This window comes from Cygnus atratus, chromosome 2, assembly GCF_013377495.2.
Source record: "Cygnus atratus isolate AKBS03 ecotype Queensland, Australia chromosome 2, CAtr_DNAZoo_HiC_assembly, whole genome shotgun sequence".
In the NCBI taxonomy this organism is placed as follows: Eukaryota; Metazoa; Chordata; class Aves; order Anseriformes; family Anatidae; genus Cygnus; species Cygnus atratus.
In genome coordinates this window covers 40,785,657-40,809,612 of record NC_066363.1, presented here as the reverse complement: position 1 = coordinate 40,809,612, position 23,956 = coordinate 40,785,657, and the positions used below count along the sequence as shown (strand labels likewise).

Here is a 23,956-nt window from a genome sequence, read left to right as displayed (position 1 = left end):
GTAAGATCTCTTCTTGCAGATCTCATCCAGCAATCACATGAAGAATTAACTAGGAGGGTGAGAGGAAGAGCTACAAGACTGGAGACAGAAGGAATGGCCACAGCAGAGCTATGCAGCTGGAAGAAAGTAAGGGCCGTGTGCCAGAGGAGCTGTATGAAGACAGGAGCTGTCCAAGCAGACTGCTTTTTCTTCACTAGATGGGAATGACTGCAACATTGAGGGCTTTTCTCTCTCTGAAAATTTTCAGCTCTTAAAACAATTTTCTTAGAGCAACAATACCAGGGTAATCCGCAAAGTGATCTTCATTAAATTTGTTTGTCCCTTTATTTCTTCTGTGGATGAACATTTTTGTATGGTGAGCTGGCTGAAGCAAAGCTCATGGAAGAAGCTTTGGTCCAGATGAAGTTTAACTAGATATTCACCTCAATGGATTGTTACACAATAGTCACTGCTGGTTAGTTTAAAACTAACAAGTTAAAACCTAGCTCCAGTACACATTGTGCAGCAGCCACAGCAGTGGCTGGTCAGCAAATGACCTAGCAAGCTAAAATACATCCTTCGCCATATAAGCTTTGCCTTATTTTTATTTTTCAAGTGTCGAAAGGGAATTAACTCTTGTTCAGAAACATCATTCTTCTAATAGTCTGTTATTACTGTAACTTATATTGTCTATCAGCATAGTCTAAAAGCAGTCGTTGGAGGAAGACTGAATGACAAAAACACGCTAATATGAACAACAGAGAAGCAAAAATAAAAATAAAAAAATCACAGAAGCATTTGTCAGCCTCTATCTTTATTTGCTTTGTTGTATCTTGAAGCAATGTGTTGTATCAAGGAAAGTAATTACTATCAACACAGCTTTATATCCAGGTGCATGCACAGATAAAGCATGGGTGAAATGAGACAAAATACTCTGCTTGATGATTAACACTGAACACGGTTGCAATGAACAAGGCGATGCCAAAGCTATATGAAAGCCCATCAAAAAAACTCAGTGGAAAACCATTAAATGTTTTGGGTTTTCTATTGATTCATTATCAGAAAGGTTTAGACACCTAGACTGTTAGGCTCAACAGCAGCATGCTGAAATTTTATTTTGGTAGTGACATAGGTCTTAAATGGCCACTCGGATGAGATGTTAAGAGTGTCTGAAAAGGTGAACTAAAAGGCTGCTGTGCATGACAGTAACGACCATATGCAAAAATAATTCCAACAAGAAACCTAAAATTCAAGCATTGCTTTAAAAGGCAAAGGAGTGTAAGAAATGAGTCAAGCTGAATACCTTGGCAGTAATATACAAGCCAGTGGGGACATCTGGAAGGGAATAATGTCACAAATTGGCAAAGCAGCAACTGCATTTATCTGCTTAAATAAGATTCAGTCCCTGAAAATCTACAACTTAAAGAACAAACTGAATATTCAGTTCATGCTATTTTCAACTTAACAGATGGATGTGAGAGCTGGAAATCTACCAAAAGTATAGACAGCCATTTAAGAAGTCTGATAAAATACTCTGAAAAAAACCTTAAACTTAGAAAAATAATATTTTTTTTTAAATAAATGAATATGTAGCTTTTTTTTTCCAGAATATAACAATATCTTATGCCATATATCAACCAGAAAAGAAGATGGCTGTATCTGGGATATGTGTGAGTAACCGGAAGGAAGAAACTCCAGTGTTAAAAGTATATTCAGAAGCAGAAGTACACGCAAAAAGGGCGAAAAAAAAGGGCATCCTCTGCTGAACACTGGTAATGCTTATGGGACTCGGTAACGTGGAGAGGATGATAGTAACTGCTCAAAGAGATCAGAGGGTGAGGGGCTCCGCCGTGCCTGCCTGAGCCGCAGGTCCGTGACCAAGGACAGCTCCCGCTCAGCCCTGGGACACTTCTCCCTGGGACTCCAGAGCACGGCTGCTCTGTTCCTGCTCGGAAGTCTGCTTTGGAACCAGCAGCTACGACTTCGGAAAATAAATACCTGTATTTTACATGGACTTCTGTGAAATTAAAGTCATCGATATTGAGGGCATTTGTGAGTTCTTTGGAGTCTGTGCAACACACAGCAAAGTAAGCACTACAGCACGCTTCACGTGATTGCACTGTGTGGCTCAAAGTTTTAGAGTAGATTTACTCCACTCATGTTTTTAAGGACAAAATCTGAGAATATGTCTTTTTTTTTTTTTTTTTCCCCCGAGAAAATACAGAAAGGCACTTCTGCTCATTTTTATTTCTATACTTTCAAAGAAATCATTTGTGACATTACAGAAAATACTGCAACAATCTACAAGGAAGCGTGAGTAGCAAAGCTTCAGACCCCCCTCCAGACATTGCTTTTCATTACACTGGGCCTTTTCTATGCTAAAATACTTCCCAGTTCCAGCCAGTTGTGTCCTCCTCTATAGTTCCTTGGAGTAGAAGGTATAAAACCGCACCAATAAAACCAAACGTAGATTAGAGGTATTTACTCGCTGCTGGATGGAACTATGGAATTTCCACAAAACCCCAAACCTTTAAGATGTATCTCAAGAAAGGTCTTGAGGACACCATGTTCTCTTGTCTCCTGATAGTCACCATCCTTGCTCTTGCTCCTGGCTACATCACCCTCTTTGAGTGGTCAGCTGGCTTCCCTTGCCCGCCTACATTAAGATGAAGTTTATGTCCTTACTCTCCTTCACCTTGCTCTTTTGTCATTGATTGCTTTTATTTAAGCATCATCCTTCTCCTCATCTTTTGTCCTGTAGCAGTGCAATCTCATCAGCTCTTTCGCTAGCTTATTACAGTCCTGACTTACAGACCTTCCCCTTCTGTACAGAGCAACAAGCCGTGTTTGATGTAAATGATGGTATGAGAGATAAAGATGGTTTGATCACACCTTATATATTTCTACTAGGTGAAAAACTGTACATTTATGTAAAAATGAATGTATTTAATTCAGCTCATTACCCCTTGCTATTTTAAAGCATGTAATTTTTGCTTTTTCTGGAGCAAGAACAGTCCTTCCCATTGGTTTTGGAAGACACTGAAACCTTTATAGACCATTGTTTGTAACAGTGAGTCCCAAATTCGGAATATCCATGGGCGTGACTGGGGGAGACCCTCTGCAGCGTACTGCCAAGAGTCAGGACCAAAGTATTAGATAACCTTAATAGAGAAGCTTGTCTGCCTGCCTGGACTATTTCCTGCTTGGGTCAATTCACGTTTGTTGAGTTTTGTTGCCATTTGTTCAGTTACATGATTAAATTAATTGCAGTTTAAAATGCATGTTATGTTTTAGCTGGATTACAAAGATGCTGTGTGCTTTCTGTGTAATGGTAATTTACACTGCGTACACGAGAAGTTAGACTTTCAATATATTTCAGTGCGCTGTAGTCAGATGATTATTCTGATAGTTGAAAGGCACAGATGTTTTTCCAGGACTGGAATTCAGTGGCAACAGCTTTTACCACGTAAACATGATGCTGAAAACACTGAGGCGCAGCGAGTACATGCAGCCTCCTCACGCTGCATTTTCAGAGCAGAACAGTGTTGTAAGGGAACAGCGTTCACGAAGTTTAAACGCTAACGGGATGGTATTTTAATCGTTTTACCACCTTTGAACTGCACTTCTGTCTCAGCTGTGGTATTATTAGCCTGTCTAGTCAAATTAATTGCACCCCCTAGTAGGAGTCATGTAGGCACTTAGCTTATTTATACATTTCCAGTGCAGGCAGCGCTGTGATAGCTAAACTATGCTTTGTCCTTCTCTTTTTTTCTTTCATTTCTTATTACACGTCAAAAATACTGGTGAGGGAGTTGCAAAGAGAGAAAAAAAAAAAAAAAAAAAAAAAGGTGTAATTTCCAGAGCTAATTAAAAGCCGTAAGCCAAACGTGCGTGGATTTTGGGTGCTCAGTAGAGGAGCCTCTGCACCCGGCCACCGGTGAAAGAGTAATAAAACCCGAACCAGAAGCAACCCTTTGCGAACGGGGAGGGACGCGGTGTCCCCCGGGGGCCGGCTCGAAGAGCTCGGCGGGGCTGCAGCCCGCCGCCCCGACCCCGCTCGCCCAGCGCGGATGGCTCCGCAGAACGCGGCTCGGAGCCCCGAGAGCCGCCTGGGCGCTCCTTCACCAGCCTCAGCCCCTCCGGCGTGCGCCGAGCGCAATGAATTAATTAATTAATTGCCGAGCGGAGCGCAGCGGGGCGGCCGGGTCCCTCCGTGTCCCTCCCCGCGGGGACCGCGGGCGCCTCGGGCCTCCCCGCGGCGGCGCCGGGCCGGGACGCGGGGCCCCGCGGCGCCAGGCCGCGCTGCCACGGCGGCAGCCGCCGGGCGCCCGGCCCGGCCCGGCCCGGCTCGGCCCGTCCCGGCCGCCTCCCTCCCTCCCTGCCTCTCTCCCTCCTCCCTCCCTCCCTCCCCGCGTCCTCCCGCGCCGCCTCCCCGCGGGGTCAGCCGGGGACGGCGCCCGCCTCCCGCCGCAGGAAGCGCCGCAGCCGCCCCGGCGCCTCCCGCTCGGCGCTCGCCGGTGGCAGGCAGGTGAGCCGGGCCCCGCCGGGCCCCGCGGCGAGGCGCCGGGGCTCGGGGGGAGCCCCCCGGGGCGGCGGGTGGGGGCTCCGACGGGGGGCGGCGGCCGGCGGGGAGCCCCGCGGGGACGGGCTCGGGCTCGGGCTCGGGGTCGGGGGGTTCCCCTCCGTCCTCCGGGCGCGGTGGGCTGGGGGATGCCGCTGGTCCCCTCCCGGCGCCCCGATGGGTGCCCCCGGGCCCCATCGTGCTCCCCCCGGCCCCCGGGCGCAGGTGGCAGGCAGGAGCCGTGTGGGGTACCGCTGTTTGTTCCTTGTGCTCGTGGCTACGGAGGGTAATCGACCGGTGTTTTAAGCCCGGCGGGCGCCGCCGGCCTCCCGAAGGCAGCCGGGCGCCCCGGTGCTTGCTCGGCACGATGCGGGAGGCAGGGATGCGGAGTAACTTATCCCGAGTGCCAGGGCAACAGGTGGCAGAGCTGAGGAGAGGCTGCTCGTCTGGCGTCCTCCTCCATCGGGGCACAGCCTCCCCGCTCGCTCTGACAGCGGCAAAGCGCCGCTGCCTGCGAGAGGCAGGATCCGCTCTCGCTATGTCTTCGGTAAGGAACCGAGAGGCTCATTTATTTTTATGAGACCAGGAAGGCACCTCTGGGCAAAAAAGAAATGTGTCGCGCTTGTGCCTCAGCCCTGTGACCAGAGGAGCGGTGCTTGATGAGAAAATGAGGTCTTTTTGGGGTCTGATGCCGCTGTGTGTTCAGAGGCGACTTGTCAGGAGGGAAGCTCTGCTGAGCTGGGCGGCGTGCTTGGTTTGTGCGCGGGGTAGTCGGGAGGTGCGAGAGAGTGAAAAGCAGAGAGAGCCTCGATTAAAGTAAAGCACTGCAGACATATCTGTAGGGTAGCTACATCAGCGCTCTTTCACGTGTTAGAGACATATTTTCCCCCAGAAACTGAGTATGCTGTAAAGAAAATACTGCGCGGGGTCTGGGAGACTAAACAAGTAGCGAGAGAAAGCAGAAAGATGATAACGTCATTAAAAGCCAGCAGGGTCTATGTTGAGAAGCAGGATTTCCAAAAGGAGTAAGACTTGGTTAACAATTCCAAGCAGAACAGCTTGTTGGTCTGGAAAAGTTTAAGGTCTTGGTCTTTTCCATTGCATCAATAAACATAAAATGAAAATATACAGCTTCTAGTATAAACTCATACTGAGCACTTGACATAAAACTTGAGCAGGACAAATGAAAAGGCATTGTTAGCAATAAAGTCTTGGGAAATGGTATCAGGATATATGAGGGAAATGAAGAAAGACATATTGTCTCGGATTTAAAAAGGAAATCTTTTAAAAATGAGGCCTAGTGGAAGGAAAGAATGGGAACCTGCTAATGCAACAATGCTTTGTTTTTATGGAAAAAGCTGAAATGGAAAACTTTTAAGCAAAAAAAAGGTTGGGGAAAAAAGTGAAATCCAATGAAATGTCTTTGATAATAGTGGAAACCTTTCAGTAAAAATAAGTGCTCCAGATAAGATAAAAATTTTCAGGTTATATTTGAGTTAGTTGACTGGAGTTAGAAGAGTCAAACACAAAAGAGGCAGGTTGGGAGGAGAAAATGATAAATTTATTTTCATCACATGAATCGTCCAGATCTGGAGATCAACCAGAGCACCACCCCAGAAGAGAAGCAGCTTGTAGGAAAGTCATGCAAAAGAATGGCTAAAAGGGAGTGGGAAACAGAGCATCAGTAGGTAGCTGAACTGTGTCCGATCTTCCTGGGGACTTCTGTCTGGGAGGGAGGGTTGCCGAATTTCTGTCCTAGGGACTCGTGGGATAGTTTTGCTGTGTGGACACCAGATAAGACCCTGAGATCTTAGTGTTTTATTTTCTGGGCAAACAAAGATGCACTGGAGAAACCTGAGAAATTGTTGAATGCTCTTAGGGCTGATTTTCCAGGAAAGTGAAAAAGATGAAGCAGGAGAAAACAGCTGATACGGAATGGTGTGTCTGCCCTAGTTGGAGAATGTCAGAGGGGAGGCCAAGAAAGTTAACGAGGAAAAATTGAAACTCCCTCACGAGGCACTGCCAGCCAGGAGTGCTCGTAGGAAGTAAAGATTTTCTGTACAGCTGAAAGAAAGACAAAAAAAATCAGAGGCAATTTAGTGGAAGGTATCAGCAACGAGAAGGAGCAACTGTGATAGGGGCTGGTGTTCAGAAGCTCACGTACAACAGCATGTACATGACTATTCTGTATGTTACAGAGCGTTGCCCAAAGCCCCGGGCACTCTAGAGCCCTTATCAACCCCTTATCAACCTGGGCCTTCCACGCCTCAGAAAAATGAGAATTTCATTTAAAAGAATGGGGGAGGCAATTACTGCCTCTGGTTTCTTCATGCACCCAAAGCAGATGTAGAACTTTAAATGTGATGTTTGCCATCAAAAAAAATAAAAAGGAAAAACTGAGGAAAGCTTTTACAGAAAGACAAAAGCAGTGAAGTGTTGCAGTTATGCATAGATAGTTAAAGAAAAGGCATAAATAAATAAAATGAGAAAAACAAAATGTCTGTAGTAAACTTCCTAAGCCCTCCAGGTCAACAAAGCAATTCAGCAGTACTTGCAATCAGTCGTAAATAATGGCAGTCATTCATTACAAGAGGTAGTCTTACATAAGGATACATCCTTATGTAGACCTTACATTTAGGCCTGACCTTGGTTTTCTGAATACACAGCAGTCTGGTTTTGGTGCCTTACGACGTTCATAATACTTCCATTACAATTCCTCAATTTGCATTTCAAAAAAAGCGCGCTGCAACTGAAAACATTAATTACATAATTTCTAATCAGTTAATCTTCTGTACTTAGCAGTTTAGTAAAATGTCAGGGAGAATACATGAAACCTATGAAACCTGAGGAAGCTATGAAACTCAAGCTGGAAGAGGGCTGGAAATGCACCAGATCTTCCAAACATTTTTGGATTTTTATATTAATGGATTAGTGAACAAGTAATGGGAGGAAGAAAGAGAATCCACACAAAGCTTTCAGCATATTAGCTAAAATAGTGCAATTGTGTAGTGGCTATAATTTAAATGAGATTTGAGGAATGTAAAATTGAGTGCCTTATATTAATGGAATTAGGGATTTTGTTATCTTTCTTCTGTGAATTAACATTTTAGCTGTACTTAATAAATGTTAAGAGGTTCAGTCTAGCCATTTTTGGAAAATGACAGAATACAGAAGCCATGTGGCTATTTCAGACAGATGTTTTCCTTTAGGTTTCTAGAGATGGGCGCAAGAGAAACCCTTGCCTTTCTTCTGTATGGCTAGGTCCTGGTGGTTACCTTTGATCAAGCTCGTGGTAAAGTAAAACTTCAGGAAGTTTACCTGTCCTCCTGACAAAAGGTAAGGAGATTTTTGTTGAGAAGTTTGATTTCTGAATGACCGTTTCCAGCATGAGTTCAGGGAATATAATACTTTGCGTGAAGATGAATTGATGAGATCCAATTTGTAATCTAGCCGGCTGAAGACCAAATGGAAGAGAAAACTGAGTAACTAAAATTGATAGGAAGAAACTTAGTGGGTCTGTGCCAACATTGTAATTAAACAGGGTTAGGAGTACAAAAAGTTTGTAGTAACCTTCTTAATTTTCTTAGTATAATGGCAGGTTAATAACCTTTTAATTAAAAAAAAAGTTAATAAAAAATAAAAGGGAACTGTAAATAAACAATAAACTAACTAACTAAATAAGCTTAGTAAAGTGGGGCCACTGATATGAAACTACAGAACAAGTGCATATCTAGCATGGAAAACTTAAAAGTTTTTACTGTATGGGTGCATGTTTCGTTCTCCTTTGGTCTAGCCAGGGTATATGGATTTTGGTTCTTTTACCATGCTAGTTTTTTAATTTTTAATTATTGGTTTTCACAATAAGGATGCATGAATTATTTGCTGTTTTGAGATACAATAGGAGATATACTTAGGATCTGAAATCTGTCGTGTCCTCTGGGATTTAGCTGTATGATTTCATTAGATTAGAGTTACTGCACTCAGTCTAGAAATGTGCAGATGCTAAACATAATGCAGAATTTTAATTATTGTTTACAGTTAATTAAAATGCTATTTTTGTTTGGTTTGCCTCCCTCTGGCATCTTCAAGTCCTAATTAATTCTTACCTGTGGGTGGTGGGATTAGGATTGGCAGCAACCTGCACCTCAAACAGCCCACCAGCACCTATGGCTGTACATGCAGTAGTCCTGCAGAAGCAGAGATCAAATTCTTGAGAAGTTAGATAAAGGTGGCTATTGTTGTTGTTGCCAAGATTATTTTTATCGTATTGTCAACATATGTGTTAATGTACAAACGTGCAGGTGAGGTACAGAACTCACGAAACTCATGAAAAGGTGAAGACTCGGTATACATGCGAAATTACAGTGCTGAAGACGAGATGTATAGAAAATGTTAAAGGGGAGCCAGTGTTCGCTTGACATATAAAGGAACAGGTTGGCACTGTTCCTTCTGGTGAACTACTCAGTGACATTTATGACACTGATAAAGAAAATCTGTGAGCAAATACGATTATCTGATGTGGTTCAAGAAGCGGCTCTTTGGCACTTTTCTATGGAGGTGGTATTTTCAGGTGCATACCCAGATTGTGATTGAGGGTTTGGTTTGATTTTTTCCCTTTCCTTTCCTGTAATGTTGCAGTTGAATCGGAATACTGTAAGTTTTGTTTTGTTTTGGCTTAGAAGTGCTTCTGTAATTGGTTTCTAGAGCTTTCTTGATTTGACCTAATTGGACATTTTGGAAGGTCGCCAATGTACAGACCAGGATTTTGCCAGTTTTCTGTCAATGATTAATAAAGCTCATTTGAAGGATCAATTAGAGTTCCAAAATGAAGATTTTGAACTGGCATTGTTAGAAAACCAATGAGTGCTGTTTTATTAATGGGCATTCTCAATGTTGAAGGCTGAAATATGGCACTGCAATGAACTGTAAATGTACATTTCTTTCTAGAGAATCCCCTCGCTTCAGGTGATTATTACATTGTACCAGGAATTCTATGGACAGGATTGAGAAACACTTTCATTTTGCTTCATAATTACATTTTTTGGCAAAATTCAAATTGTTGTTTTTAAAAAAATCATTAGACCATTAGAAACTAGTTTTAGCTAGAAAGATTTGTTCAAAGGTGAATTACTAAATTATTTAGCACCATAAAGGCTCTTTATGGTGCTAAAAGTGTAAGCGCCAGCTTTCTAAAAAGTCTTTAGAAAGAACAAGTAACGGCTATTGATGTGTCTGAAGGACTAGTGAATGTAAAGAAATGAAGTGATATGTTTGGAGGAAGGAAAATCAGGCAGTGCATACAGTCATCAGTTTCTAATCATCCTCAACTCCTCCCTGAGCTCTCATTTTTATAAAGATAATTAAAAAGCAATGTGCAAGTTGTTCAGCCAGTTTTAGCACATCTCTAATTTGTTCATTTCCCTGGTACACGGGTATAGATTTGATGGAAAGTTTTTTTGTTGTTGTTTTTTTTTTTCTGAAGAGAGGGCTGACACTAGTGGATAAGGTAACAAGCAGGAGGTTCCCACATGTTGGAATTAGCTACTTATCTGTCTCATCCATTGCTTGTTTGTTCACGTTTTGCTCATTCAGATGTATCCTAAAGAAAAGAGATTTCCAGCTATTAGGGTAGCTCCCGTTTCTAATTTGTTCCAGGAGTTCATAGCCGTGGGTCTGAGTGCACCAGGCAGGATCTGTAGTTGTTTACATACTACTTGTCATTGGGGTCATAATTAGCTTTTTAATTTTAATGTTACTGGGTTTTGGCTGACCAGGTAACTATGAAAAGCATGTCCTCCAATTACATTTATGTTCTTTTCTGCATGGTGAATTCAGAGTGGAAATGATTACGTCTGTCATTTTTTCATGCCTCCTTGGTGCCACTGTTCAGGTAGTGGTTTCTGCCAATAGATGTGTACACAGAGTGCTGTGTGATGACTTGCTGTACTTACTCTTCAGGAGTAAAACCTAAGCCTTCACTGAAGCACTTTCCTCTGCAAAGATTGACGCACGTTTGGTATCACTGCCACTCTGCTTCAGCAAGCTTATGCTGCATAAGGTCACTTGAACAGCCAGAGCTTTCACTCAGGTAGGACTGACTCCTCCTTGGCAGGTTCTACAGAGAGATTTTTCAAGCTGTCCTCCAAAGCATCTTTGGGGATTCCTGGCAGATCAGGTGTTCTAGGGGAAGGAACTGCTTCCTTTTTCAGACACTATTAGCATAAGTATCACAACACGAAGCCCATAATCACACTCAGAAGACGCTTTCCTCTTGTAAATCAGGCAAATCTTGCTTAAATTGGCATTTACTGAAATAGGACTGTTGGAACTGTGCCAGTTCTACACACTACACCGAGCAGGTATATATACTACACTGTGTGCTACGCTTGCAGTAAAAAATGGCAAGAGGCATTCTAAAATAACAGAATTACAGTATTATACAATTATAGCGTTTCTGCTAGCACCATGGTAATATTTCTTTTCCATACCTTTGAAGAGAACTTGGAAACCAAAATGCTTCAATGAAAACTACATGCCTAAATTATTCAAAAAATCCAACTGTGATTGGATTCGGGATGAAAAAGTAAACTGAGCTCATTCATTCCATGTTTTAGGCCTGCTGAAGTAAAGCTTAGAAAAAGATCGTTAAAGCAAGAGATGGAGAATGAAGTAGAAAGATGAGAGTGCATTGTTTTACGTTTTCACTTACTGAAATGAGTAGATGTCCTGATTTTCTCCAGAGAAGAGATACCAGGCTTCTAAGTTCTGTTCTGAGTTTAGCAGAAAGGTTGAATCTAAATTTCTAGTTTTTATCACTTTATGTTTCCTGGCATCTGTATGTTTCTTGCTAAGTGTTCCATAGTAATGCTCAATTACAAATAACACGTAGATTTAGAATGCGACGAGCTGCTCATTCCATCAATTAACCCCCCACACACCTGGTAGTTGAGGTCTGAATGGTCTTAGATTAGGAACGAGAGAACTTCCTAAGCTCTTGCTTCTGTCAGGCCTCCAAAATCAAACCTCTACCCAGCGGGTTTTAGCTTTCCCTCAAAGTAACCCAGTTATAATTATTGCAACTGCAGGAGTCTTTCCAAGCCCTAATCTTTTAACTGAAACCACAGTGGTTTGGGACAAAAGATCTGGTTTCAATAGGACTTCTGGCCATCTTTCCACTTTACCTTCTTACAGAGCTGCGTTCATGCTTGCTTTGATTCGTGTTGAAGGAGATGTCCCTTATCCACCACTGAAAGGGAGCTGTATGGAAAGCTTTGGTGGTGTCACACCCATTTCAAACTAGAGACTTTTCTGCAGGTCAGTTAAACGGTGTTTCTTCTCGCCTGACAGGATGTCCTCACTACTGTCCCAGTCTCATCCTTTGTCCGTTCCACTCAGTATGAAGGGAGACCAACACATCTGAGCTAATGGGCCTGTCATTTGTCATCTACTTTTTCAAATTAATATTAGTTTATTAGTACAGCTTCTGCTGTGTATTTTTATGAAATCCCAACTAGGCCCACTGTCATTTTTGTGAGATTTGGAGTCATAAAAATTGTCATCACAGGTGGCAGCACAAGAATGACCTTGATTATTTCTCCAGAAGATAAGGATGAATGACCATTTTTGTTTACTCAGTAGCCCTTCTAGCCCAGTCACCTTTGACTGTTGCTGACAAGTAGAGGATGTTCACTGTAAGACTGGAAGAAATAGGATAAGTGTAGAATTTCCTAACTCCTGGCAGTCAGAGGTTATGGGAATTTCCTGAGCCAGAGATTTCACTGGATTGCATCATCATGTTTACTAGCCATTGATAGACTTATTGACCATAAATTGTCTGGTCTGTTTTGAACTTTTTTGAACCTCCACATCATCCTTTGATGACAGTCCAAATAGCCTTTTTTAGTAAAACAGTTCTTGCAATAAAAAAGGAGAATATGCACAAATTCCTATTTAGTCTGGAAGCCTGCTTCAGTGTAGGAGAGCTCAGACTGCCTTCCCAAATACTTTGTTATTGCAGTTTAGAAACACAGATCTTAAAAATTTTTGGTGATAACTTAATCTTGCTGTTTTTCTTTCCATGCATATTTTGTTGCCCTTGTTCATTTGGTTTTGTGGACTAAGCATTAATATCCTGTGTGCCATGTGCATCCCTGAATAGCTTGAAAAAAATCCCTTGCTGGATTTTTCATGCAAAATCAAAAATGGATATTTGTTGAAATGTGTGGTGATGTGAACTGTGTATTGGAGGTTAGATTGTGCCTCTAGATTTGTTTATTTCACTTGCTTTCTTCCTTGTTATTTATTTTTCTTTTCTGTTTGCCTGGATTTTCATACGTCTCTTCTCTTCTCACACATCTGCTGTGGTTCCCTTTGAATTCTGATGATAGAATGGAATTGGATGTCTGTGCAAAAACAAAGTATTATTTCATTAGGTTATTTTTAGGTTCCCCAGAAGTTTTGAAACAGACATAGATTGCACTGTATGGTAAACTGGAAATCGAAGATGGAAAGAGTTACAGTTAAACAATACATAGCATTAGTGGTTTAGTATTGAATTCTTACAGTAAATGGATATTTGCCCCACACAAAGACTATAGGATGTTGGCCAAATACCTTTGGTTACCACTAAAATGTTTCAGTCTTTCATGGCATTTAGAGCAGACTGGCTTCAGCTATCATTAATAATAAATGGAAGTTACTCTAAAGTCGTTGTATTCAAGTACTACCTGGTGGTTTAGATGTTATGTATAAGCACTGGTCATTAATGGTTTAAAGAGGGACCCACATGGGATGCTTTTTGTTGTGGTGAGTCACTCCTGGTAGTCCAAAATGTGAATTATGCTTCCCTGATTTCCACATTCACTGTAAGGTTTTTAAAATGAAACAATTTGGATTTTCTTTGCCAAAAGGTAAGGTTCTCATTTAATCAGAAGACTCCACAACAATCTTAAATTACTGAAGCTTTGGGCTGCTGTACAGTAACTGATCTTGTCTTCAAACTCCATTTTCTCAGGCACTGTGGTGCATGCTATTTCAGAGGCTTGAGGAAATGAGAGGTCTGGAAAATTGCAAATAGTAGGGAAAACTGAATGTTTTGTAAGACCGTCCTCAAGCAAGTGATTAGGGGCTCCCCTGTCCACCAGATAACGGTGGCCATGTGATTTAGCTGCTGTCTTGTTCTATTGGTCTGTGCTATCTGCCTGCTGGTGGATAAGCAAATAAATGGCTGCCCCCCAAAAACCAACCAACCAAACCAAAAAAAAGCAACAAAGAAAAAACAGTTGAGGTTTTTAATACTTCCAAATCCATTTGTATACGAACGGATTTGCTAAGCAGCCAATCTCAAATCAAAGATCCATAGGGCAAAACAAGCAAATAACCAGTAAGAAGGAAATCTGCAAGTTGATGGTAGATTCAAGACATCCATTACCGTTAGAAAGTCCAGCTGAACTAAAGTTCTCCTCTGCCTGCCCACCCCCAATGTGTTGGTTTGGAAGCCAGGCAAAAAATACTTATGATGAAAAGTAAATAGGAATAAAAAGCTGAAATCCACCAAGGTACCAAGTACTTTCTTTATGTTAAAATGCAAAAGAAAAAGTACTGTTTCATTGAGAAGAGCCTCATGCCTTGAAAGATTTGCGGATACTCTTCCAGCTCACCTCAGAACTGGATTTTGTCATATGCGCTTCTGCTCCAGGTTTTGGTCATTTACAGAGGTCAGCGTTAGCTTGCTTTTATGTTGAGGGAAGTTTCTGCCTCTTGTGTTTGGGAACGAACTCATGACCCACAGGTAACTGATGCACTGGGAGTAAAAATGGCTACGGCCATTTTTAGTCATAACGTCACAGAGGGCTTAGGGTCCTGGATCACCTAAATCTGGGGCTCTCTGCTTCACTGGTGTCCAGACCACACGGCTGCACTACCCTATGTCCAGCCTCTTCGTTTGTCACTGAAATGCCATTGGGTCCCCTTCCATCGCTTCCCCCAGTCTTGCCCTACTGCCTGCGAGGGACTTGAAGTCCACGCACAGTAACATCCTCTGGCCAGGCAGGTGGAACGGCTGCAGCTGAGTGAGGAACCGGGAGTAGAGATGTCCTGGTGTTGAGCTGCGAAGTCAGTGGCTGGCGGGGCGCTTTGAGACACTGATGTATCCCTTCCTAACCATGTTTTGTCTTTTGCGGGGAGCAGCACTAGAAGGCGTTACAACGTTGTGCCTGTCGGGTATCCGCAAGCACTTGCCGTTGCCGTCAGTGGATGGTGGTGTGGAGCGGTTCGTGTGACGGGGACGATGACACAACTTAGGGCTCGTATTGTCACCGTCACGTGATGCCGTGTCCCCACATTTCAGTCATTTCAGAGCAGTGCATCACCGCCCCACTGGCTCACTGTGTGCTCTGTGTTTAGCAGCACGTATTTATGACATGGTGAGCGAAGAATGAAGTTTAACTCATGTCCTTAACTAACCCTTAAGTGAGGGATTAACTGCCTACTGCATTCTTCTACCAAGTATTAATCACTTAGCATTATTTTCATTTTTTAAAAGTCTTTTGTTTCCATAGTATGTCAGTACACAGTTTGGTTTGAAATCACGGGTGTTCAGGGGCTGCTGAAGCATTAGTCATGCCATTACTGCTGTCGGGCTGACAAGGGACCTGTTGTGTTATGGCTTTAGGTGAAGGAAAAACTGCATGCCGATGGGCTGCAGTTCAGTTATCGACGTTCACTCCTTCTTCACAAACCTGTCTTCCTGGCTGTGGTAGAGTTAAAAAATAATTACAAGTTTTTCAAAGGATCACCCACATACACATGGTATGAGAGTTCTTTTCTTTGTTGGTTTCATTTTATTTGTACATGACTCACTCTTGGCAAAATGAGTGAGCCTCATGAGCCTGTAAAAATTCTGTTTGGATTAAGTGATTTGCATTAAATGATTTATAACTGCAAGAAGGGTTTAATATTCCTGTAATTCCTCAAGGAAAAACAAACCGATCTTATTCTTTCAAGTAGCTATTGCTATCACGCCTGTGCCTTCAGCCGCCATCTTCCTTCCAAGTCGATAGCTGCTAGTGGGACCCTAGATATTTCCCCTTCCCTCCCCACCTCACGAATTATGGACCGGTTGGTGGTCGGGATGCACTGCCCTCTTCTTCCTAGCACATCCTTCCGAGTGTGACCACAGGTCACACAACGTATGGCTCCCTCGTACTTGCCACCAGCAGGAAGAAACCTTTCAGTGACACGTTTGTGAGACCCAACCACCCCAGCTGTGTAGGCCAGCACTGAGGTGCCTCATCCCTGCCTGCTCCCCGTGGGGCTGGCTCCCCAAGCCCAGAGACGGAGGCGCAGCGGGGAGCCCCCAGGTGCCCCATGGCCACCCGCACCCCTCGGTGTCGTGCTGTGGTGCTGTGTCCCCTCACCGGGGGCACAGAAAGCCCCTCGGCCGTGTGTCTGCTGCCTGAGGTGCCCGCAGGACAGCAGCTGGCAGGCTGCGCTGCCTTCAGCCTCCGGTCGCACGGAGCCCTCCTCCTCCTCCTCCTCCTCCTCGCCGTGTGCCCGGCCGCCACGGCAGGATTTTCCCCTGGCCAGCCCCGCATCCCCGCGGGTGCCCCCGCAGCCCCGCTAAGCGGCGTTGCGTCAGGCCGGGCCGCAGGGCGCCGCGGGCCGGCGGAGGCGCGGCGAGGCGAGGCGGCGGCGGCGGCCGGAGGTGAGCGGCGGGCGGGCGGCGCCGGGGGGCGCAGCGCGGCGGGTGCGCGGACCCCCGGGAGGGGGGGAAGCCGGGTCACGGCCGCAGCCCTGAGGCGGCGGCGGCGGCGGGGAGGCGGCGGCAGGCAGCCGGTAAGGGGGCTGGGGGCCTGAGAGTTTGCCCGGTGAAGTTGCGTCCGACTTCCCCGGACGGCAGCCCGCGGAGCGCGGAGGGAGGCCGGCAGGCTGCCCGGGACGGGACGGGACGGGACGGGACAGCACGGCACGGCAGCACCTGCTCTGCCCAGCCCGGGGACGGGGCCAGCCGGGACCCCGGCACCGGGAACGGCACCGGGAACGGGCACGGCACCGGCAGGGCAGGGGGGGCGTGGCGTGCCCGAGGGGCTCCCCGCGGAGCGGAGCGGTGCGGTGCGGCTCGCTCTCGCGGCTCGGCGCCGAGACAGTGCGCTGGGCTCTTCTGGTTGCTGTTTCCCCAGCTCCGGCTTCGGAATAAAGCTTAGAGAAGAGGCAGAGCAGAGGGTTTGTTGTTTATGAGAAATTTCCGTGGTAAGGATGTCATTTTTGTGATCAGTGCAATGCCATGAGCGAGTGGCGCTGCCTTACGATGGGAGCCTGGGGTTCCCTCCTTTACTTTGGACAGTATGTCACATAAATCCTTGAACATATAACCTTTTTAAAACCGACTTGATCGTGGAGAGAAGCTGGGCTAAGTCAGTGGGAAGCACAGCCCTTCGTTTTCTCCTAGAACAGCTGTTGAAGGGACAATAACAACAAACGTTTTGTGAAACTGGATATGCCTACTTCCTTCCTCACCAGACTTTTATTTATTTATTTATGTTCCTACTAACCGGCTCTAAATCACCCTTCGTAACAGTCCCGGGACCCTTGAAATAGCCTCAGCTTTCCTTCAGCTAATTATGGCCTTCGGGTGAGTCCGTGCGCTCCCCTGTTGCTCGCTGACGATGGAGCAATCTGCGGTGAAACCGAGGTCTGCGCCACGTGATGGTCCCGAGGAAGTGCAGTCGTTCCATGGCTCTGTCCTGCAAGAGGGGGGATGCAACGATGCGGTTTGTGTCAGCTTTTAGCTGTACAGGCTCTGATGTTCAGAGCTGAAATGGCTTGAACCAAGGTCTGCTAGAGTTGATGGAAACCCCCCCCCCGTGTGATTTTAGGGGGTTTGGATCAAGTCTTGCATGAACTGGTGTCGTGCACGTCATGTCTCCTCTGAACTTGTCAGTGCTTTTGGAATCGTTGCGTATCCAAGTCATTATATAAAGCCAAATTTGTTTTGCTTTCTCCTTCTCCTCTGCGGGAACGTTCTTGCAGTTTGCTGAGTAGGAAGAGCTTGGTGCTTGGGTTCACCCTCTTGTAGGATGTGCTATTAATTTTATTATACGATCATTTCCATTTATGTGAGGACCCTGTGTATGCTTTTTCCAAATTTCCCCCAAAGTAGGAGACTTAGAAAAAGTGAATCTGCTTTCACTGAAGGTTGCTTCCCCAGAGGACAGGTTTCTTCAGGTATTTTTCAAAGAGTTAATGGCAGTAGAACATCTGAAGTCATGAGACGTGCTTTCTCTGATGTGCGTATTGTACTTCCCTTGTTCACTATACTGTTGTTACCTGCTTTTTTCTTTTTTTTTTTTTAATGTGGAGGGGAGAAAGTTGCAAGTGGTAACAGATACTGGTGCTTCTTAAAGAAGCTTTAAGAATAACACATACCTGTGGTAGACATATATCCTCCTGGCTTCCCTGTTGATGATGAGCAGGATTTTTCCTCTTGGCTTTATGTAAAAATCCAGCCAAGAGAAAAGCAGGGAGGAGAAGGATTACTAAACTTAAATCATGGAAGATTGTCAGAGTTTATTGTCTAATGTAGCCTGTCTTGAAATTTGATTCTGTTTGGAAGGGAATCAAGAGATGAAACCTCAAAAAAGCCACCTGATTTGAGGCAGGACATCCTCCAGCAAGAATCTCATTTGCTACAGGAAGGGTGAGACCAGGAATTTTGGCTTGCTGGAAAAGGAAACTCTGGAGCTCATTATCTCTTCTCCATCATATTCTGGTTTACTGATTTGGGGTTTGCTTATTACTAAAAGTTGAGGAAGGCAAAAGAGGCATGAATATGAAGAAGCTCAGGTAAATAGCCTGGGATGAGGGAAGCCAGTAGAAGGAAGGTAGCACAATTTTTATGGGTCCTCATGTCTTGGATTTCCTTATCAGACTTGAGAAGCGCTAATTCTTCCAGGAAAACAATTTTGCTCTTTAATTGGAGATCTCTGTCATAGCAGAAGGCAGAGCTGTAGAGCAGGGTGCAGAGTAGCAATGCGGATATGTGTTATTTCTTCTGTCGTGTCCTTTTGCATGCTGGATTTCCAAAATAGATGAGAATCTGGCATCTGGAGGAAGGGAGGAGGTATGCTGAGGGCTGTCCTCCCGCCCACATGGAGTGAGGCAGAAGATGCATTGGCTTATGGAGTGTATGGTCAGGATCTAAATTTATGAAATTTGTCAGAGGGGGCCAGTCAGGAAAGATTTCCCTAGTATTTCCACTGTTCATCTTTGTCCCCTCCTTTCTAAATTTTGGAAGTGGTTGCATATGCAGTACTAGATGCTGTCCTACATGGCTGCATTTGAATAAATGAATGCTGTCCAGTAACTCCAGGTTTGCAACAGCAGAATCCTGCTAGGCTGTGAAGGTACTCCTTGTATCTGCTTACCTGAAGAAAGGCCCCCGAATCTTTGTGGAAGTCTGTACTGGCAAGTGCAGTGTAGGTATGTAAGTCTGGGGGTCTGCTTGAATTAATTTAACCCATCAAAGAAGTGAGCAGAATAACCAACATAGCTGTTAGCGTGACCATACTGCTTTTGATGCTTTTTGAACTTGTCATTGAGCAGTGGAGGAATACTCTGTCTTCTCTGGGATGAGCTGGGATTTTACATATTTTACAGGGATAACTAAACAAGTAACCCATGTATTACAAGAAGCTTTGTTATGAAAATGAAGGGCAGACTATAAATAAACTTAATTTCTGTGTAAAGATTAAAGAATTGTATTTCAATTCTCTGTTATTTCATCAGTTGTTTGTGGTCCGAGATGACATTTTGAATAAAGTAAATGAATCTTGCATAAGTTGTTTCTCTCATTTAATTCACAACATGTGAATGACATCGTTTCCATTACTCATCACAACTACTTTAATCATGCTGTGGTAGGGGGACAATGCTAGTAAAAAGACTGATTGAAAAAGTTGGTTCTGTTGTTAACCTTTTCAATTTATGGTCATATTGCCAAGATGTGTGCAACAGCCTGAAACTAGGCAGGATGAAATTGTAAGCAAACAAAATGCCTTTTTAAAATATGAATATTAAATTGTGTATCCAATTCGGAATGCTTTTGATCATAAAAATCTCATTTTATCCTAACCTATTGTAGTTTATTAGAAATTAAAGGTCCTGTGAAACATAAACCAATGAATTAGTCAGAGAATAAAGTAATAAACTGCAGTTCAAAAAATTACTGTATGTCCTCACATATCTTTAGTATATAGAAGTGTAATTTTTACTGATGAACTAAAATGGCAAATACTCTTATGTTACAATTAGATTATATGCATGAAAGCAGTGTAATCATTCTAGATTACAGAGTTGTTCTGTGTCCTCTGGTGAACCAAACCCAATAAATTAGGATTCTGTTTTCCATGGGAAGAAATAAAAGGACCAATTGTCAAGCTGCATAATAGGAAGGTAGAAAACAGGGCAAGGAGATCAGTGTTTCCCGAAGTGAATTTAGAGTCAAAATGCAAGTCTTTCTTTTGCTGGGTGAGGAGGGAGTGAAGTTAGCACATGTAGAACCAGATTACTTATACGTCTGCATACACAATGCGTACTTTTTTTAACTTGGAGAGGAGATCATTAATTATTTCTGCCTATTTTAACACTGATGTTTGGATGCCTTCTGGATTACTTCATGGAAGTTGGTAGGAGTTAACTGCAATGCACAGGTATGGCAACATTACTTGGCTGTAGGATATGCTTTAGAAGAACTGTTTTGGTGTCAGAAAAGAAAGGAGCTCTTTGAGGAAAGTTAGAAGTACTTTCCAACTAAATAAGTTGTTGGATCAATGGACAGTTGCTCAGTAATTGATATCTTACTGACACACATATGGATAAACCATCTGTATTAAAAATACTAACAAGAAAAGTATATTTCTGTGGGTTAGAACAGCTACTTTCATCACCACTGCAAGACTGCTTCGTGGTGTCACACATGACATGTTTGCTCTTATTACTTACAGCTGTACAGTGTTCTTGAACTCTGGGCCTTTTCCTCTCTCGTGCAGACCTTCACATCTTTCTTCCACCCTCTTGGTCTTGCACCTTGGCTTCCCTTAGCATGTTTTTAACTCTGCACCTCCCATCCATGACTTTGCATCATTTCCCTTGACCCATCTATGCCCACTACTTGCCAGATGCTCCAGCCGAGCTATATGTCAGTAGATATGGAGTGCTGCTGCTACTGCTGCTTGGTTTCCTACCTAGAAAAAGAATGAGCACTAATAAATTGGAGGCATTTCTTCCTTAGCATTGTTTTTTCCTCTGGCCTTTAGTACAGCCTTGTCATTCCTGGTCCATCTGCCTACTTCCTTGCCACTCTTGACAGGTGGGATTGGCATTGCATGACATCATACCATCTGTTTTCTAGCTTTAGATTAAAAAACATATATTTTCATGGTTTATTAATTTACTTCTTTTTCTCTCTCAATTTTAATATATATCAAACAACTTTTAAAAAATAGGGTGCATCTGTGTGCAAGGTGCTTCAAGTGTAGTTAGGACCTGTAGCATTTTGTGTAAGGCTTAGAGTGACTTTGTTCGTGGCTTCAGAAAATGGAACGGTTTATCTTAAGCTTTCTTTTTTAACGCATGTGTATTAGTTTCCATACTGCATTTATTATCTGAAAAAAATAAAAAAAAAAGATAAGGTGATGTACATTATCTGCTTAGGTAAACAGGGAAAGATTTTGTACAGTTGTATTTGTGTAAATCCAGAATATACATGCACATGTGCATTAAAGGAGTGTTAGCCTATAAAGCATTTGTGTCAAATTTCTTTTCTGAAGCAAAATGAGTACTTTCATTAAATATTAATGTATAATTTTATTTCTACAAATACAGGGAATTATATCTGGAACACAGAGTACTTCGTATGCCCTGTTGAACTGTATGCAATTTATGTTGTACCGTTTGGCTGATGTGACTTGCTGAAGTGAGTTGGGTTATTGAAGTGCTGTTTGTGACTAGAATGTGACAGCTTAGCTGGGCCAGATGACTTGGATCATCTCTTTAACTGCATAAGTTACTGATTATTAAGGTTATAATGTCAAGCACTAAGGAAAAGAAATACTAGAATTAAGGTTGATTATGCAGCCTTCATTCCAGGATCTTTGAGAACATGCAGATAAATTAAGGTTTAGAGTCCATGGACAGTACAGCTTCACTATTCAGGGTACTTAGTGTGTAGTGATAGTTGTGTTTGAAAACTACAGCTCCTATTAACATTACTTCAATCTATAAAATTTCTGAACAACAGATCCCAAGAAGTGCAGTTGGCTGTGTACAATATGGGGAGCATGTGGTCTGTGACTGCGAGTTGCACATGTAACCATAATATGTCACTGATTAATGTGAATTTTGAGTTGAAAATCACTTAGAAGATGTCCACCAAGAAGGTATCAAACCTTATTCTCCAGCTTAGCATTCAACTGTTGTAAGCCATTTTAAGTGTTGTAAGTGGGTTGCACGTGCACTGCCTGGCTGTCTCTGACAGGGTCCTTTCCAAGGAGTGGATGGTGGCACTGTGTTTTGTGAGGCAGAAGGATCTGCTGCTGGGATGCTTTCAAGAGGCCTCGCATCAGAAAACCCTCTTTTGTTTTGCATAAGTGCTCACTGTCCTAGGAAGTTAGGTGTGGGTGAGGAGGCCATGGGCTGGGGCTCAGCTCTGCCTGCTGCCAGTGTTCACCGTTTCTGGTCAAACGTGGCTGGGATCGAACCTGTCAGCTGTGGTTGTGGACTGTTTGAGCATTTCCCCACAACTGCATAATAATAAATTCTTCATTATTAAGCCCTTCCTTTACCTTTCTCATGAGAGACAGGAAGGTTTAGAGCCCGGTCACCAGGCTTTGGCAGCACTTCTTGTCTGTTGCTGAGGGGATTTTGTAGCTCCAAACCAGACAATGTGACATGGATGAAGCCTTTCCACCCTGTCCAGGCCACACTTCTGGTCTGATGAAATCAAAGGGACAAGCAAGCCCCAGATTGGGGGGTCAGTGTGCCAGGTTGGACCTCTCTTTGTGCCAGTCTGTTTGGGTTTGATGGGCTGCTGTCCATGGATCATCATGGGGCAGGCATGTGGCCAGCTGGCTGTGAGGGCTGCAGTCCATGGGTCATCATGGGGCAGGCACATGGCCAGCTGGCTGCAAGGCGCTGAACTTCTGCCGGTGGCACGGGGCTCTCCTGGGGACAGGGCAGCCCCAGCCGCAGTTGTTTCTGCAGCCAGGACCATACCTCTGCCCTCAGGCTCTGCAATGGCTTCCTGACAGTGCCTGTTACCTGGCATGGAGCTATGCATGTGGAGAAACGTGTGTATTTAGCGTGCTTTCTTCTGTTTTCAGATGTCTTTAGGTCTTCTGAAATGCCTGATAGCTGGTAAATTCAAGAAGCTGAATGAAACAATTTTTTTTTTTTCCCAAATACTTGTAAAGTTTCTGTGGATCACAAATAAACTTTGGCACCCTCTCTCCATTTTTTTTCCTTTATGACTAGGTTTTCACAGGAATAACGGGTTAATTCATGACATACTGGCCTTGCTTGCCAGATTACAAGTTCTGCTCCAAGGAATAGGAGAACTCGAGTAGTTGAAAGACAGAGTCTAAAGTTTTGCATATAGACCTAAAAACAAAACAAAACAAAACAACAACAACAACAACAAAAACAAAACAAAACAAAAAACAAAAACCACAGCTGTTTCGTTTGGGTACTTACACAGAAATAGCAAGACTACTTTGGTTGAATACTGGCACATGTTGCACAGAGAAGGTTGCGCTATCGCCATCATTGAAGATAGTAAAAACCCTACTGGACACGGTCCTGGGCGTGAGGTGGGTGAGCAGGAGGCTTGGACTAGATGGTCTCCAGGGGTGCTTTCCAGTCACAGCCATTCTCTGACTGAAGCTTTCCGAAAAAGTTCATCCCAGGATGGACAGTCTGATATGGGAAATTTCAGTTCACATGTTTAGAGCATGAGTGAAGTAATAAATAATTTAAGATAGATCAATGTGATAAGAACTGTAGAGCACACTTTAAAAATAAGCTGGTCTACCAGTCTTGCCTATAATAAGTTCAGGGAAGTCAATAAAAATATTATGAATTCGTACCAAAATAACAGAGAGCAAATCTTACCGCTTCTGTCTACACAAACAACTAGAGCTGCTCTGTGACTATAAAAATGTCCTACACATATTTTCCATGCACGTGTTGAAGTTGCCAGCTTGTTTCAAATTTAGAACCAGAATTCATGCTCTTGCCTTTGCACATGTGGAGCCAGTGCTCAAGATCAGCACCTTTGATCCCATATAAAGAGTCATATGGGCATAAAAAGTAGCCAGAACTTGACTGAGCTTAGGAGTAATTTTCTGATCATGCTTTGTTCAC

General features: G+C 43.7%; 1 protein-coding gene across 5 annotated transcripts in view; it reads left to right on the top strand.

Moving 5' to 3' along the window:
• Positions 1-4,409: 4,409 nt before the first annotated feature.
• Positions 4,410-23,956, top strand: part of THRB (thyroid hormone receptor beta) — a 165,192-nt gene continuing 145,645 nt past the window's right edge. For 2 of the 5 annotated variants that reach the window (XM_050708565.1, XM_050708567.1), the window contains exons 1-2: positions 4,425-4,507; positions 7,750-7,876. The gene's annotated coding sequence lies outside the window, so the exon portion shown is untranslated. Of the gene's footprint in view, positions 4,508-7,749; positions 7,877-16,134; positions 16,245-16,287; positions 16,376-23,956 lie in introns of those variants that run through there. The other 3 variants (XM_035556357.2, XM_050708564.1, XM_050708566.1) reach the window with 3 other exon arrangements.